The 12641-nt window shown below is 47.4% G+C and overlaps 1 long non-coding RNA gene across 1 annotated transcript in view; it reads left to right on the top strand.

Moving 5' to 3' along the window:
* The first annotated feature begins 1782 nt into the window (after positions 1-1782).
* Positions 1783-12641, top strand: part of LOC125940618 (uncharacterized) — a 30796-nt gene continuing 19937 nt past the window's right edge. Inside the window, exon 1 of the long non-coding RNA XR_007463812.1 lies at positions 1783-1835. This is a non-coding gene — a long non-coding RNA (uncharacterized LOC125940618). The remainder of the gene's footprint in view (positions 1836-12641) is intronic.

The raw sequence follows: 12641 nt of genomic DNA, 5'->3' as shown, positions 1-12641 counted from the left end.
ATGGTTGGTTTCGAACCCTGCTACCTCAACCCATTTGACCACGGACTACACAGTGACCTAGGTATAGGCGGGAAAATGGTTGGATACAAACGTGCATAGACAGACACGTAGCCGCCGAAAAGTGCGGGAGGTTCCGTAAGAGTACTAATACATTAAAAACTCCACCCTGTGTTAATTTGCTAGTTTATTATTGCTTGATTGCACCGAAACTCGAGTACGGCTGCATTGCCTAATACCCCTATACTACAGTCAGTGCATCATTAACATCCTTGAACGCATCCAAAGGCAGGCGGTCCGGTTTGGGTACAACAAATTTGTAACCTTAGACTCTCCAACTGAGCTAAGGAGATCTAATGACATTCCACTATTTGAATTGCGTAGCAAGAAATTGCGGCTGGAATATCTTTCCCAAACAATAACTGGAACTCGACCCCTGCAACTATACAAATCTGTTAAGGAAGAATCAATCGCTAGAATCAACAAGGTGCTTTAACGCCCTATTTTGCCCGCGCTAATATATTTAAATACTTTTTTTTCGGCTCATCATTGATGACTGGAATAGCTTGGCATTGCGACAATTGTATTCGCACTTTGTATTTGTTGTGTTCACGTGATTGGTTAATAGTTTCCTTTGTTGATTTGTTCAAGTGAATTCACTGCCCATGCATCCTGTACAGATGGTAAACCAGCGACGCTGAAATGTGCGGCCCCGGTATGGGCCACACGTGATTTTATTATCGTTAACCGTGACGGAACTGACGAGCATGGGATGTTATTGATGTCATGACCTATCAGTCATGTTAGGCATACATTCGTGCCAATTTTGGTGTATACCAAGTGAACGTGATTCGAGTTCTTGATAGGTTTTCGATCATTTTATTTCCGCCAGAGGGTTACCGTGCTCGGACCACGAGTGTTTCAGCGTAGGAATATACAGCTTCACTCCAAAAAACTAAACATTAGCTTCACCTCAGGGAGCACAACTTCCAGAAACGAAAACGACTCGAACTTTTTTTTTGTCAAAAGGAAATTTCTCGCGTGAGGCAGTTTTTTCGCGGACCCAATGCAGGTACGAGTGGACAGAGTAAACAACAGACGGATTGCGTGCCCGAGTTTATGCGTATCATGCCTACGCTACGATTCTCAAATGAAGCATCGTTTCATGCTTGGAACTATTTCCACAATGGGTTAGTCCAACGGTTTTTGTGATTGTTTACTCTACAAAACTGTGCTCACATACACAATACTGTGATATACAGCAACAGGAGACTGGCTCGGAAGTTAGTTTTGCAAATTCAAAGCGTATGCCTTTTAGCTAGCATAAAAAAAGTGGGGCGACAAGAGAGGAATAAATCATTAAAAATTCACAGGGTTTCTTATGTTATCCCTAAGACGACTTGAATGCGAAAACCCAAGTGCCAATGCATGAAAGATGGATACATGACGTACACATCGCCCTTAATTCGCTTAGCCTACTTCGCTTAGTCTACTTCGCTTAGTCATCCCTTCTTAATTCGCCAAAGTCGTGGATTTGAGTTCCTTAATTAACTATGTCTTAATTACTGTGCCCTAATTAACTTCGCCTTAATTACCACCAATGGTGTTGGGTTGGACTCTCACCAAAGGCTGGGGTTTTGACTCCCACCATTGGTCGTGGGTTCGTAGCCTTTTTTGCACCTTTCGTGTCGCCGACGTGTTTTCGCTCAAGGTCGTCTGACTAATGAGACATACGTATAAGGCTTTCGCTTTAATAAAGCAGTGTTTGTTCTTGTCTCACATTTCACAGAGCCATGAAGATAAAGCTGAGCTACACTAATTGGATCTTCTTGTCATCGGTGAGTTTGGCGTGAATATTTTCAATGCATACGGGAACGTTAAACTGCGTGTCATGTTTATGCATAAGCCTTGAAACTGTTTTCAATCTAGTCCTTGCACGGTTGTCCGCGAGGTTGAGCGCATGCGCGGCCCAATGTGTGCCGTATCTTGGAGGTAATCTGCGGCGGCTACAAAGGTTAAGGGCGAGCAGAGATGGCTGGTGGCTTCATGTGTGCTCTGTTCCTTTGTACCTATTGTTGGAGGTTGCATTGAAGCGAGAGGCAGCACGAAGCGCTTTCTGCCAAGCGGCCGGCGCTCTTCTCGCCAACATTGATAGAGCCAGTGCTTGCGTTCACCGGGTGTTCATGTGTGCATGTGCGCGCGCAATACTATGCTTGTTATTTTAATTAGTAAGCGATTATTTACCACAATTCGCACGGCCTATAAAGCTACGAGCCTTACTTCGTGTAGTTGTCTAATAATTTGCTATCGCGGTGAATGCTTGGACTTTATGGTGGAACTGCGGTATTTTATTGATTCTTGGCTACTTCGGTTGCGGAGGAAAAATAACAGCACGTCGATTTATTTTTGATCTAGTTATCCTTGAGCTGCTTGTCTGAGTAGGAATTTCCTTTCATTTCGGCGGACTTGCCGCAAGACATATGCAGGAGGAGGAGGAGGAGGAGGAGGAACAAACCTTTATTGAAACCAGCAGTTTAGTTGGCTGGGCCTAGGCCTCCCACGTGGGGACGTCAAGGTCTTGCCTCTTCGCCGCCTTGCAGGCTCGCTGGGTAGCCTAGAGCTGGTCGTCGAGGTGGGCAGGGCGGCGTGCCATCTCGACGAGAGGGTCACAATATTAATTGTCGGATATTGGTCTTTACATTCCCATAGTATGTGGTGAAGCGAAGCTGCCTGAGTCGTACAGATATTGCAAGTGTTACTAGGGTACGTGTCTGGGTAGATCCTGTGGTAACGTGTTAGTGAGGGGTAGGTGTTTGTCTGTAACAAGGTGAAGGGTGGTTGCCTGTGCTCTATTTAGCTTGTGATGAGGGATGGGGAAGGTTCTTCTTTCGAGATAGAATGATTTCGTAAGGTCGTTGTAGCTGGTGAGGCGATTGCGTTCCGCGAGTGCACCTGCGCTGTCTCCGGCACGGCTGACAAGGCCTCGTGCTACGGAGTGAGCGACCTCGTTGAGCTTGGTGAGGTGCGGATGTACGTCGCCGGCGTGCGCTGGGAACCAGACGAGAGTGATTTGGCTTTCAGGTGAGTGAGTGGCTTGGTGTAGGATGCGTAGTGCTTGTTTTGAAAATGACCTTTGATGTAATGGCTGATTGCCGTGTGGGAATCGCTCACGATGGTGTGGCAGTCCAGATCGAGGGTGGCCAGGGCGATGGCCACTTCCTCGGCCGTCTCGTCGTTTTGGGTTACGATGCTGGCGGCATGTTTGAGCGAGCCGCCTACTGTGGTAGCCGCCGCGAAGTGGTGCCCGTCTTGATATTCAGCTGCGTTGACGAAGGTGACGCCCGTGGTGTCGCCATAGGCTTTAATGAGGGAGGCAGCCCTTGCCTTCCGACGTTCTTTATTGTAGTCCGGTGCATGTTTTTGGAGATAGGGTCGGCATGTAGCCAAGTCTGTATGCCGCGTGGAATTGGGTATTTGTCTCCATGTTGACGGTGGTAGGTGATGCCGAAGAAGAAGTAGTTTAATGATTAGAAAATGTAGAGCGGTCGGCCGGAAAATGGAGCATCTGGCCTGCTACTCTACGTAAGGGAAGGGGAATAGGGGAAGAAAGAGGGTCACAATGGGGGATGATAATGGGAGGAACTAGGTGAAAGGACACATTGCATAAATGTTATCACAAGCGTGAGTCCCAGGCCCGTGTCGCCTAAGAAGCGGGCAAAAGCACGCATTGCCTCTATCGTCTGCCAACTCTGTGGCCCTGTGCCTAGCAAGAGGTCCTCCGACAGTGTCCGGAGGTCAAGAGGTCCTCCGACTTTAGTTAGGATGTGCCGGCCCGTTTCTGTGAGGGTGAGACGCTCCAGATGAGACCGACGCTGTGCTTCGATTAATTCGTCGAGGGTGTTATGGAGTCCTAATTGGAGTAGAAGTTCAGTGCTGGTGTTGTTTGGCAGTCCTAAGGCTAGCTTGTAAGCGCCGCGTATAATGATGTCCAATTTAGTCTTTTCTGCTTTGTGCCAATTATGGAAGGCGGCGACGTACGTGATGTGACAGATGACGAACGAGTGAACGAGGCGGATGACGCTTTCTTCCTTCATTGCTTGTCGCCGGTTGGTCACCCGTTTCAGCAGCCGCGACGTATTGGCCGTCTGTCGGAGGAGCTTGAATATAGCCGTTGAGTTGGCGCCGTTGGCTTCTATGGCCATGCAGAGGACCCACACGGTGGAGACCACGGTTATGGTTCCAGCATCCCTCACGTGGAGTTGGATTTCCTCGTAGTGGCGTTTGTGCGTAGATCCTAGTGGTGGGCTTCCACGGAGCGTGTGGCGGTATAGGAGGAGCCCTGACTTGTCGGGGGAACATCGGAGTCATATGCACGAAAGAAAAAAATTAGCAGGAGGCATCAAATATATGCACGGAGCTCTGTTTGATGCAGGCACTGCAGCGATGAATTCGCGCACTTGTCGGTTATGCAAAAGGTGAGGTCCTCCAGGACATTCGGCCACAGTTAGGCTTCCCTAAGCATTTTGTGAATGGTGCCTTGCGTACTAACTTGAATTTTGTGTGCTCCAGGTGCTCTTGTTTATGGCTTGCGGAGTTACGTCGTTACTGTTATTATGTGCGATAATTATTATCCCATATGAAAACGCACACATATACCATGGACAAAGAGGACGAAGATGACATGTCGACAGCGTGACGACGGCGGCGTATCATTGCCATCCCTGCTGGCTCCTGGTTATGGTTTTTTACGATTCGCAGGTATACCGGGCGTAGTGCAAACACCGGATACAGTACAAATCGAGGCGGGCCCGCGGCGCCAGGTGACATACGTAGGCGGCGGAAGGGAATTGCAACATCACCACGCCGTCGTTCTCATGTTGTCGTAGTAATTCCCATTGTCGTCATGCTGGTGACGTCATACCATTTGTAATCTCTTTGGCATCATTATACTGTCATGCCGTCGTAGTCATTCTAGATCCATAACTCCCTTCGCCACACCGTCATGCCATCGGCATCATTCTAACATCCGCATCAAGGCGTCGTCATCTCGTTTCACATCATCGTCATACGATCGTCATCTTCTCCAGCGTCCTTGTTCCATGGTCGTCGTGCCGTCGTCGTCACATTGTAGCAGCCGTCGTGCCATTGTCATCATTGCACCTTCGGCACGCCATCGTGGTCGATGCATTGTCCTCTTTTTGCCCTGATTCCGGTGCCGTCATGTCGTTGTCATTGTGGTCATCACCATTCCATCGCCGTCGTTCCGTCATCGTAAACCAATCGTCTTCGTGACGACGGGGATGCGTTCTGTCGTCACAATTCCTTTGTCGTCATGCGTCGCGTGTGCATCATCGAGCGCAACAAGTTTATTAAGGCGAAAGCCTTAGGGGGCTCGTGGGTCTAAAAATCCGTAGTCCGGCGTTGTGACACCAAAGTTCTGTACCACCAAAAAGTGGCACCGAAACCCACGACCATCAGTGTTAGTTAATGCGAAGTTAATTTAAGGCACGGTTAATTAAGATAGAGTTAAATTAGCACTCACACCCACGACCTTTGGTCGGAGTCGAATCGTGGACCTTTGGTGGGAGTCGAACTCACGAGCTTTCGTTTTAATTATGGCTACGTTAATTAAGATACAAATAATTGAGGTAGAGGTAATTAAGGCACTCGGGCACCAAACTTTAGTGGCACCAATGTTGATGGAGTCGAACCTGCGGCCATTAGTGGGAGTCAAACCCACGACCTTCTCTGCTATTTAATGCGAAGGTAATTAATGCACAACTAAGGTAGGTTTAATTAGGGCACTGGAGCTCCAAAATTCAATGGCACCAAAATTGATGGGAGTCGAACCCACCTTTGGTGATAGTCGAAACCTCGACCTTTGGTGGAAGTCGAACCTACGACCATTGGTGTTAATTAATATGCGAGGTTAATTAAGGCCCAGTTAATTACAATACAGTTAGTTATGACAGACCACGTATCACGTGAAGTTGTCCCTCATGCGCCTTGCGCGGTTGTCCTGCTACATCGGCACACAAAGGAAGCGATGCTTGCGGAAATGAAAGAAAGATATTGTTCTGCATTATTACGAAGACAAGCCTTTTTCTATATGGCCACGCTGAAAAGCAATAAGCTCGGACAGCTGAGATAGTGAGCTGAATATTCTATTATGTGATAACCCCTACCCCTGTCCATTTCTTTGATATGTCGCCTCTCCGCACTGATTGTAAGGACATCGGGTACAGAGCACATATTTTTCAAAACTCGCCTGTGAAAGGTAGTAAAGTTTTACTCTGTAAGCTGGTTTACTCCAAAAGGCAGAAATTACTTTTTGGGAAATCGAAATGAATCTACTAATTAATACTAAGTAACTCATGGTTAGGGGTAGTGCATGGAACGAAGACGAAGACAGCGAGACTACAAAACCCGCGACGACTGAAAGCTTATTGTGGCAAAGAAATATAACACTGATCACATCACTTGATTCCCAGTGTAAACCCAGCGTTAAGAAAGGCAAGGCCGATAATATTTACGGAACCAGGCAGACAGCAATGGTGACTGCAGGTTAAGTAGGTACTACACTTGATTCGAACAAGCCAAAGACGTGCGTGCCATCAACACAAATCTAGCGAATATGTTTTGTACTTCAGCAACGATAGTGATGACTGCCTGACATAAGTGGAACCCGTCTTTTCTATGTTTAAAAATTATGGGGTTTGATTATGAGGTGCGCCGTAGTGAGAGACTCCGGAACTATTTTGCCCACCTGGGGTTCCTTAACTTGCACCTAAATCTAAGTACACCGGGTGTTTTCGAATTTCGCCCCCATAGAAATGCGGCCGCCATGGCCGGGATTTGATCTCGCGACCTTGTGCCTAGCTGCCCAAGACGACTTTTTATTGCGATAGCAATTATATGGACACTTCAACCGGATTTCTGCCGTCGGCGTCGCCGTCGTTTTCGCCGTCGCCGTGAGGTTCCGTATAGATTCCAAGGGCGATAAAATCGTCGCCGCGCGCCGTATGCGCGAGCGAAAGCGCGCGGGGGACGCGCGCTATCACGGAGAGCGAACGCACGGTGGAAAGCAAACGCGACCGTCGCGCGAAAGGCCGTAGGGGTATGGGAGGGAGGGAGGCGGGGCGGCGCTGTGCTCCGGCACCAAAAGCGTATCTTGCCACTCAATCTCCCACGCGAAAGCAAGAAACGGGAATAGGGGGGGAGGGGGGGGGCAGCTTCTCCTCTGCCCTTTGCCCGGCGGTGCCGCTCGCCCGCACCGTCTCTTATCTCCACACGGCTCTGACCTTTGTATGCGCTGTGTATTCGCCGCTCAGTTTCCGTTGAAGCGATAGACCGCGCGAACCTGCGCTTGCTACCAGCGTTTTGATAGTCGTTGGCTGCGGTCATTCAGTGTGATCTATTCATGTTTGCTTGTGCGCTCCGACACCACGATTGTCAATTCAGTTGGTAAGCCAATGTGTCCAAGTTTATGCAGCCGATAAAACTACTATCCCTACTCCGAATAGCTCCCTACTAATTTACTATCGCAATCGATGCTTCGCCTTTTGGGCGAAACTGCGGCATTTTTTATGTAGAAGGCCTTCATAACCTACATGGACGTATTATCCCGATGTTTAAATAACGGCGTTGTGTCTTAAGAAACTGGCTTGCAGCCGCAATCATGGTTGTGAAGTGATAGGTAGGAATACGCAAACGCCTCCAGGGAACTTTTGTGTCGCAAGAAAATGGTATCTATTAAAGGACGTCACGTTTGCAAGGCACAAATTTCAAACTGTCTTTTCACACGTCACTGACTGAACGTCCCTTGAAAAGGGCATGTTTCTGAACTGCAGGGCAAATGACGCTAAGATTTCTTCTTTGCCCAAAATGCTACTCACTTCAAACTTTGACTCCAGTTTCCTTAACCCGTATAAAACGTAGTGGAACTATGGTATTACAGCCACGTTTTTACATGTGTTAATTTCCCCTGGTTTTTCGAATCGATCGCTCTCAGGAAAGAGTGCGCACCGAAGAAATGTAAGGTTTTTCGACATCGAAACGAAATCGTTCGTTGTAACCACGATATTTATGTGAAAAATTCCACTGGTCCCTTTCGAGCGCTATAGAGTGCTATGGTGGCGCGCTTTTACATTAGATGGTCGAAATCGAGCGCTTGGAGCACGCTCGCATGTTTCAACCGGGACGCTCAGAAGCGCTATCACCTTCGAGCTGGAAGCACGACCGAGATCGAATGCCAATCGCGTGTATCCTGTGACTGCTCTGGCAGCAGCTGAACGTTGGGCTCGGGCATCATTTCTCTGGCTCCCACCTCCGCCGCAAACCGAGTTGAAGAGCTGTAAAAACCAGTAAAATGTACCAATAGTGACAAAAACAACAACAGAATGCACAGTGACATTGATCTCACTTTTTGTTATTGCAAAATGCTTGACTGGGGAGGGGGGCGGGGCAGGGTATAAAGCTACGAACGTGGCAAGCGGTGGTCTTCTTTTAGAACTATGCGATAAGGAGCAGTAGGATAACCTGCTATCATACCGGGGTCCTTCCGGTTACCGTGTCTCACCACCGCACAATAAACACCACCGTTGCGGGTGTCATTTCTAGGGACCGTCTCGCGGCACTGAGTGAGGCAGAACATCTAGAAGGTTTAAAAGATGAAGAAGCCACGAATGTCACAGAAAAAATATGAATTGGGAAGAACGCAGCGCATCAAGACACGGTACTCTGGACTTCATATTTCTCTTCAGTCTTGGCCATAAGTTCTGCTTTACTTCTACTGGGCACAAAATGGAAGGCGATTCGTAACCGCTATGCGATTGATTACTTTCTTATAGTCGTCAACCACAAAAAAAACTAAATCCTGCCCCTTCCTGCGGACCGCGTCGGAACTCTGTATAAGCTGGCTGGGCATATTTCCGAAAAATAGCGTACGTAGAGCGTCTTACTACCTAATATTGTATGGACATTGCGGTGGCCTACATTTCACTGCTTATATTATCGACACTGAAACACAATGCACCCCCCTCCCCCTCCCCCCTCCCCCTTCCCCCCCTCCCCCCATCGAAAAGAACAACGATGAATTTCAAATAAAATACGGATGTCGGGTGTGGGAATGAAGGTTCTAAAAGAACATGGAAGAATCAAGCATGAACAGTGCTGAGCAGCTAGGGCTGCGTCGATGTCCAACAGCGGCAAACCGACTGAATCTCAGTAGATGAAGTGCAGTAAAGACGCACGCGATTCTATAGGCCAGAGGGGAAAGATGAGAGAGATTTCTTTCGAGAAAAACTTCGCACACAAATGAAAGCACAGTATGGAATGGTCTGAGGAAATTGAAAAGCCAGGAGAGACGCCCGCTGCCCCTAGTCGACGACCGAGGCGGCAGCTTTAGAAGGTCAAGCCGACGTCATAGGGGAGCTTTTAGAGCGGGTACCCAGATGCATACATTATACGGACGTATTCCTAAAGTAGAAAAAAAAACAACAAAAAGCCGAGCGCAAGGCATTGGGCCATACATGAAGGCACAATGAACTATTCAACTTGCCTTTTCACCTCTCTTAGCTTAATTGCTAAAGGTCAGCATCATTGTTTTTAGTACAGTGTCGGTTGCTTAGCATCTGCCATTAGCATGGAGAAAGGTATATTTATATAAGTTATAGATGATAGAAGAAAATGCCGCAGTTTTGCTTGAAAGGCAAAACATCGATCCCGATAGCGAAATAGTCGCAGTTTCGCCCGGAAAGTGAAGCATCGATCGCGATAAGAAATTATTACACAGCTATACGCAGTAAGGGTAGTAGTTTTACTGCTGTAAAACATTCGATGACGAACTAAATCAACAAGCCACGGTGTCACGCGCGCACAAGCAAACACGAACGCAGCTCACTCGATGAGTGCAGACACTCGCTGTCACAACGCTGTCGGGATGAAGAGCGGCAGCAGCAGTGAGTTATTTCCCTTCGCGCTGCGTCTTGCTTCAACTCAAACTAGGCATCTTAACAGCGCACACAGACGGGGATCGAGTGAAGAAACGACAAAAAGCCCGCGAATTCACGCAAAATTGCCGCACAACTGGCCGCACGAGGCACTTTGCGTGCATTCGTGGCGTGTCCGGAAAGACGCGCGAGAGAGGAGCCCAGTTGCCACGTGACTTCTCATCGTTTGCATGCACCGGTGTCTCATGCATTTAGGACGCCCTACCTACATAACTCGTTTCGACGGTGAAAATACGTTGTAGCGCTATACTGATCCAATGCTAAACGCATTGCTTTCGAAAGTCATCGTATGTGTTCTGCCGATTTTTTTTTCACTCATGGAGTGTCTGGACCGGCGTCTGGTGTCTGCATCATACGTGCTCTGGAATAGTTGGCATACAGTAGCCGTACAGGATTGGAAGTCCATGTCTTTTGTCTTTTTCTTGAGAGTCTCTTCTGCTGCTGTGACCGGCTAATGGAGCCAGCTGAAGCTCCAGTGCAGCTTAATTGGTGGCTCGGCGAAGTGCCCGGAATCCTTGACAACGCGCAGAAGCCTGGTGCTGGAGGTAAAGCCAACAGTTCCGACGCTGCTGCTGTCAGTTGTTTCCTGCAGACAAAGCGCTTCGCAGCCATCTTAGGCCTAGCCGATGGGCCCACTCTTCGGGAGCCGATCTAGGGTTGTAGACAGGGTGACCGCTTCGAGTGAGCCGGTTTCGATGAGAACACTGCACTCTTTGGGCAACTTGTGAGTGGTATACGGGCGATCATCATTTTTAAAATGCACCAAAACAGTCGCGTCATCGATCTACAAAAAAAAAAACAACAACAAAATCTTGTGCCAGCTATCGCGTCAATGCTTGACATTACAGGCGGAACTGTAGCTTTTTTCGATGTCGTGAAAGATTCAGTGAGTGTTTTTCCGGTGAACTTTCAGCTCTGTATCAGCTGTGAGTTCTTTGCAAAGGTGACCCTCTCTCCCAAAATAGTGGTCAGTTGCATTATGACGTCAGGCGCTTTTTTTTATTCAACAGTAAAGCACAAATACGTGAAGGTTGCGTTCTGCGTATTCTCTTATGCATCTATAAAAGGCGCTATTCTCCTGGAGAAATAATATTGTGAGCCCGAACACACTGTAAGTATATTTTAAATGTATACGGTTGAAATACGTTGTGCTGCTATACGTATAGATTTATAGCTAAACGCATTGCCGTTTCGTCATAGTCTAGCATTAATCGAACCAGCAGATCACCGTATCAATTCGAATATCGTCACCATTTATTGCCCCAAGCCAAAAATTCTTTTTTTTTTGTGATCAGGACGATGGCTACGAACTTTCGAACACAGGGTTTTATACAAAACTATGAGAAGCATGCTTGACACCATCATCTACGTGGAGGAGGAGGAAGAGGAGGGAAAGAAAGGAAAGGTCAACCAGGCGCACGTCCGGTTTGCTACCCTACACGGGAAATAGATTTAAAGGGATGAAAAATGGAGAGAGAGAGAGAGAGGGAAGAAGGTGCTCTTAGTGTGAACACGTGCGGTTGTCCAACACTCGACAATCGGTCACTGAGACCAGTCGATTTCATGAATCGTAGCAATGCCGGCGTCGTTTTGTAAGCCTGCGACGCGTGGGACCATGGTCCAAGAATCTTTCTCTGAAATTGTTCGGCTGTCTAATCGATTTACCACTTTTAATCGGTTTAATCGGTTTCTTAAAGGGTGTCGTGGTCCTACAATAACGCCGGAATATAGAATGTCCAGCTTGCCGTGAGCGTGCTTTGGCTCTAGACAGGGCTATGAAGGGAGAAATGCAGATGTCTTTGAGACATCTATGGCATCGGCTTTTCCGTCATACACTTTACATTTATGCTTGGTCACTTATAATTCCGGTTAAAATTTATAGATTTTTATTTCCCCAAATTTGTGTGCATTTTTCTGTTTGTATTTGCACTCTAGTATTAGTTCTTGTTTCTATGAAAACATTATGCCGGTACATAGTTACATCGAATAACTCGGAAAAGTAGTGACTAGTCAGACACCATTGCACGTTTCCCTCGGTGAAGTTGCCCAGTTCATTCACCGTCGTGGCTGCAGCTCGAAAACTACAAGGTTTAAGGCGAAGGCTGACCATACCTCTCGGCGTTATTAATGCGTAAGCATTCTTTGGCACGTACGCCCGCCTCGTCACTCGAAAAGTATAATGCCTTGTATCTGCACAAAAATGCATAATTTGCAAAGACATGTAATCGTTGTACTAGTGTAAAATGTAGATGATTGGTTGCTTTATGAGCGAGAAGGAACAATAATAAAAAAAGAATCATCACGATGAATACCCATAGAGAATACCGATAGGGCTCCATAGAAAAGGCATAGGGAAGCATGGGGAAAATGCATGGGGTGGGCCAACTGAAATTTGGGGCTGGGCCAATCCGAAATTTGCGCATAGGCTAACTTAAATTTGGAAGTGGGCCAAGTTGAAAGCTCCGGGTGAGCCAACCTGAATTTGGGGGTGGGCCTACTTAAGTTTGGGAGTGGGTCAACTGAAATTTGGGGGTATGATTACGCATACTTGACAACTCCAGTGGCGTTTCTGCATTATTTTTGTTATTATTAGATTGTATCTTGCATATTATGCAAAACATAACTTTAGCTTGA

The sequence above is a fragment of the Dermacentor silvarum genome, chromosome 10 (genome assembly GCF_013339745.2).
Source record: "Dermacentor silvarum isolate Dsil-2018 chromosome 10, BIME_Dsil_1.4, whole genome shotgun sequence".
Classification (NCBI taxonomy): Eukaryota; Metazoa; Arthropoda; class Arachnida; order Ixodida; family Ixodidae; genus Dermacentor; species Dermacentor silvarum.
Note: the sequence above shows the minus strand (reverse complement) of the source record. Positions and strands in the feature narration are given on the sequence as shown.